The following is a 5,910-nucleotide window of genomic DNA, read 5'->3' as shown; positions in this document are numbered from 1 at the left end:
GAACTATCTTGGGTTTCGCGTGGATCTTCCGAACTCTTTCTTGTTGACTCCGAACTCCCGCGTCTTGATGCTACTGCGAGCCTCGAACAATATTCTCCTCGCTTCGGCCTTTCTCTATGCAAACTGTATGTTGAATAAGAGCGAACTCCATACTGGTAAAGGTCGAACTCTTTCAATAAACCGAATCGAACTCTCGACTGGTTAAGCTTGATTCTCATAATAAAATATCTTTAATTCCAAGAGGATTATTATGTAATAATGACGTGGACAGATCCAAGTGGATCCTACCAAAAATGTGTGGGATCCGACCCCAACAGGTATCATCCTAGTGAATTGCCTGCAAACTTCGTAAATTTGCACATCACTATAGCAGGAGCAGATGCTATCATACATTTTGATCTTCCGCATCCTTAAATTAAGCTCCACAACTACCCAATGATCTTTCCCAATGTTATGAGTAAGGTACAAAATATCTATATCCTTTACCCACTTTTGGTATGTCTTTCCATTAGGTGGAGATTCCCCATTATACAGATTGGACTCGGTATCAAACTTGATGTAATCTAGTGCCCACTGATTCACAAACCAGGGATCAAGGAATGCAATCCTATCAGTCAAAAATGGAGATACAATTTGCATTGACCTTTTCCGGAGCATTTGCATGATTGGAGCCAATTGCTGTGACATCAACAAGAATGAAACACATTGCTTGTGGTAAAATTATAGTCTTAAACACTAACATGTCTTACTTGTTAAAACAATACATTCACTTACCACATCTGTTAGCCATCCGTATTCAGGTTCTCCTTTAGGCCATTGCTCTTTTGGATTCTTGATCTTCAAGTAGAACATGGTAGATGAATTCGTGTAATCCAAAGGGTTATCCTTACATATAATAAAACAGTTAGACTCACCTAGTAAAGATTTACGAGTTCAAAAGTAAGGTATATAAATGAGATTGGAACTTACAGATCATGGTCAATGAATGATTCTAACTTATCCATCTTTTCAGGAGTGACCAGTTCAAAAGGATCATAAGCTGCAGGAGAAAGAATTTTATCTCGCACAATCCGCTTAACTATTGAACTCCAAACGTATGGGTCCAGCTGGGTAGAAGCAAGGTGTCTAGGCCGACATGGACGGGGAACATAATCTTCTTTAGAACACAAGACTAACAACTTGTCTAGTGTGGCTGTTAACTTATTCTCTTTTTCTTTCTCTTCAGGATCAGACCACTCTAAATCCAAATCTGGTTCTGGTTTTTTCTTCTCAGATAAAAGAGTCAACTTTGTGTTTTTATGTGATGGTGGTTCCTTTTTTATGCATCTGTCAAGGGAAAAAGTCTTCTGATTATGCAACATAGACTTACTCATTACTCACGCTGAAGATCATGTATCTCTTCTATCCCAATCAGCTATTTTCGCCTCAGAGAAGGGCTTGAATTGTTTAGCAGGAGATGACGTTTCAATGTTCAGATTATGCATTACAGAGTCACTCATTAACCCACCTTTTGGATCCTTTACCAAAGGTGACATGCTCCCTGAAACTTCCTCCAAAAACAACTTCTTGGATGTCTTCGTTGGGTCAACACATTCTGTTGTCTTTGTTTTCTTTGAACCTGCTTTTCTTTTTCCCTTTCCCTTTTCCTTCCTGAAGACTACGGAAATGGGAAAACCTTCTTGAGAAGTCTGCTTCTCCTGCTTATGCCATGACTAAATAAACATAGTTCAATAATCTAGAAAAATATATAATGAGATTAAACAAACATAACCATTACAATTGCTAACATTTAAGTCTCTATTAACCACCCAATATGTTTTACAAGTTCACTTTTAAAAACAATGAGTTCAGGATTCAAAAATCAGAAGTAAATAAAGAGACATAAACTTGACCATTAGAAATGCTAACATTTAAGTCTCCATTAACCACCCAATTATGTTTTACTAGTTAACTTTTAAAACCAATGAGTTCAGGATTCAAGAATCATAAGTAAATAAAGATACACAAGCTTGAAAAATGTGACTCCCAAAGCAACTAACTTGCGGTTTTCTGCATACATACAGACTTTTTGTGAAAATTTTGAATTATATTTACCTCATATACTTCCTAATTAAATAGAGGACTGGGTCCGGACCCGCACATACGTGCGGGGTTTTATATTATAAGATTTTTGTTATCTAACATATATAATCAACACATTTGTGTTTATTTAGTATGTAATTTAATGGTTTATATTTTTTTGTTTTGTTAATTAGTTAATAGAATAGATACAATTCAATTAGAAACTTGATTTGAGAATTTTTTTAGTGTTTTAAATAGAATTTGGTACAATAGTTTTTTTTGTTTGATTGGTTTTAAAGTTTGAATAGAAATATAAGTAATAATTTAATAGTTTTGATTTAGTGAAAGATTGGACTGGTTTGTTTGGTTTTGTTGAAATATATGTAAATTTGTATTATCGGTGTGTAATATTTGTAAAATTGAATATTGAGTAATTAAAATAATAGATTATTTTTTAAAAAAATATAATATAATTTGTTTGGTGCATAAAAATTTAAGTTTGAAACTTGATGCAATATTAGTTAGTATATATAGATGATTGACCCAAATTAAAAAATATAGGCCCATGACTCAAACAGGAGTAAAATATATTTGGGCCGCCGAAATTATTATAGACCCATTATGCAAGGCCATGTTTCGTTTTTTTTTTATTTCATTAAATTTTTTACTTTTGTTTTTTTTTTCTTTGGACAGCTAAATATCCAACACGACATTTTTTGAATTTTTGTCTTTTCGGTGGAAAATAAGAAACCCTATGTTCTTAAAAGCTTAATGTTTGATCTAAGAATCGATGAGAAAATTGTTCGATCATCAACCTATTACGTCTGCGTTTAGTATCTTTCCATCTCAAAATTGGAATTCTTCATAGAGGTAATCTTTTTATTTATTCAGATTTAGAAAGAAATTTTGTCTAAATTTGTCGATTCGATTTACAATTTTAGAAATTTCCAATTTAAACAGAGATATTGGGTAATAACTTTGATGAACCCGGACTTACATGAGTAAAGATTGCCAATTATAGTCTGAAATTTTGATTTCAAAATCTTTTATAAAGAAATCGCAAATTGATTTGCAGTTTTTTTTTTTTTTTTTTTTGTGTTTACCAAGTAAATCAATCTATCTTGTTAGATCTGCAAAGCCATATAGTTTATAGTTTTTATAATTTCATTGTATAAAGATTTTAACAAAAGATTTTGTTTCCTTAAAAGTTTTAACATTTAACTTGTTTCTAAATGGATTTCAGATTATTACAAAGATGATGTTGCCAATAGAAGACGATTTACAAAGATAAGTTCTCTGCTACGATTATTATATAACAAAAGATGTTTTAAATATATATGGTGCTAATGATAGATAATTCAATGTTTACAGACCATGCAACATCTTTGGAATCACGCAAATTTGATGTCGTTTAAAACCAGTCCAGATTCTGAAAGCACTGTTAAAGGTTAGTGAGGTGATAATGATTCAACTTTGGTGTAATCTATTTCCAATATTTAGCCATTGTTAGTTGTTTCTCTTTCTGAATTAGTATACTTGTTATGAAAAACATTGTATTCTCACTGTATGTTCTCAGTTTTGTTCAATGTATACAATCCAAGCATCAGTTCTCGTAAAATTTTTATGGATGAGGCAGAATTGATATTGCCTTCATATGAATTCTGAAACATAAAAGCATCGGTAAAGGTTAGTCATTTGATAACTTTAAGATCTCTCTTTAGTCCATAGAAATTTAAGAGCCTGTTATCTCTTTTTGAACTCTTGATCTTGTTATAAAATGATTTTGATTGATGTAGATCCACAGTTAAATCTACACTTATCGTGATGTGTCAATCGTTTTTCTAAAATGATTTTACTATATTCTCTGTTGGCATGTATGTTAAATTCTGCAATTGGTTGATAAGATATTAAAGTAATACTACTTCTTTATATGAATTAACTGAATATTTAGATTCTGTATATGATTTTTGAATTACTAAACTTGTAATAGTTTACTCATAAGTACTTAATATGATGTAAATCTAACAGAAAACTTTTGAAAAAACAAAGTTATGCTGTTATTAATAATAGATGTTTGTGAATTTGTGTAAAAAGAGAATTGAGAGAATAATAGACTAAGTTTGGTAAAATAGTCTCTTCAATGGAAGACGTAGCTTGAAGAGATTAGTACCAAATTTCCATTTCCATAACTGCTTCTACCTGTTCAGACAACCAATGAGAAATTAGTACTCATGTTAAAAAATAACTCATGTTAAACATAAATTGACATTGATGTATCTATGAATCACGATTATTTGTATATAAGAATGATATCTATACTTACAGATGTATCAGCAAGAATCATTTCCACTGTTTCTCCTGTGTATTGAGTGTATTGAGTCCACAAATGGAAATTTTAACTTGGATTCTCCATTCTGTTTTGAAAGGCTTGACGTCAGCAAGAGCAGTGAATGCTACTGGTGCTGCCATTTTCTTAGAAGGGTCATGAGGAGAAGAAAGCTTTTAAAAGGTGTGTGAGTATTTTCTATTCCTAAGTTTACTATATTTATAGTAGACTCAAGCTTTATGTATATTGTTAGGGTTTAGTGATTCTCAGAATAATAACAGATTTTCGAAAAGCATTTTTTAGGAATATGCCTGATTTGTTTATATATGATTCTATATTTAAAAGATTTTGTTTAACAAATTATTAGCTAAATGAAGATTTGAAAAGATAGAATTTTTTCCAACTGTTTTGATATGAATCGAATTAATTGTTTTCATTTATATGGAAAGATTTTTTAAGCAATCGAATATTATTTAATGACATTTTAATTGCTAACATCCCGTAGATTGTGTGTAGATAAGAAATTATATGGAGTTGTTCGGATTTGAAAAAGTTTTCTATCTTTGATTTTACATATAAAGCTCGCAAGTATATATTGATTTTATTAGTTTTGGTATTGACTGATAAATTAAATCGAATTATATTGGAATAAGTTTACCCTTAATCAACGGAATATTTGGGATTTGGTTTGTTATATAGAATAAATGATTATGCGAATTTTAAGTTGTGCTTGATATGGAAATAGTTGAGATTACGTCTTATCTAATTAATTTTCTGTTTAATGTCTATAGATATCGATCATAAGGCCTGATAGTAATAGTGGGCCAATAAACAGAAAGCCCATTATGCTTTAAATGCTAGGATCCGTGCGTATTACCGACTATTGGCCCGTGATCCGCGTGATTAACCAGATGGATATCCGAATAAATATCCAAGATCCGCGTCCTTCTAAATGCCAAATGTCAAATATACCCCTCAACGAAATTGTCTGTTTTCACGTGAAATCCTAAAATTGTAATGACTTCAATTGTAATTCTTTACCCCTTATTGAGGTTAGTTATTCAAAAATGCTTCCCAATTAATAATATAGATGTACACATCATACCTCATCGTTGGTTCCTGTCCCTTCTTCTGAACCATTTGCAGAATCTTCATTGATTTCATCATTCTTCTCTCCTGCCTTCTTCCTCAGCTTCTCCACATCACCCTGTAGATCTGTCACACTCCTCTTCAGCCCTTCGCATTTTTGGTCTACTTTCTGATGCCCAGCCACTAAATTGGTGTTCAATGTTTTCATTTCTTCAGACAAACTGCCTATCATCTTAAAAAGTCTTTCCATTCCTTGTTCCTCCAGAACCTCTTCCCCACTATCATCACTCACATCTCTTAATTGCTTCCCATTATTAGATTTCTTCTTTATACGTTTCTCTGTCTCTGCTTTTCTCTTCGTAGGTGGGTCAACAAAATCATCCTCACTGTCCACTTCCTTCTTCTTCTTTCCAGTCTTCTTCCCAATCTCCGGA

The 5,910-nt window shown here is 32.2% G+C and overlaps 1 long non-coding RNA gene across 1 annotated transcript; it reads left to right on the top strand.

Annotated features, from left to right (window-relative positions):
* The first annotated feature begins 2,811 nt into the window (after nucleotides 1-2,811).
* LOC110230526 lies at nucleotides 2,812-5,489 on the top strand. The gene is made up of 5 exons (XR_002333639.1): nucleotides 2,812-2,931; nucleotides 3,305-3,508; nucleotides 3,638-3,747; nucleotides 4,488-4,570; nucleotides 5,179-5,489. It is a non-coding gene; the product is annotated as an uncharacterized LOC110230526 (long non-coding RNA).
* The last annotated feature ends 421 nt before the right edge of the window (nucleotides 5,490-5,910 follow it).

Source organism: Arabidopsis lyrata, assembly GCF_000004255.2.
Source record: "Arabidopsis lyrata subsp. lyrata unplaced genomic scaffold ARALYscaffold_3, whole genome shotgun sequence".
NCBI lineage: Eukaryota > Viridiplantae > Streptophyta > Magnoliopsida > Brassicales > Brassicaceae > Arabidopsis > Arabidopsis lyrata.
The sequence above is the reverse complement of the archived record's forward strand: the minus strand, read 5'-3'. Positions and strand labels throughout refer to the sequence as shown.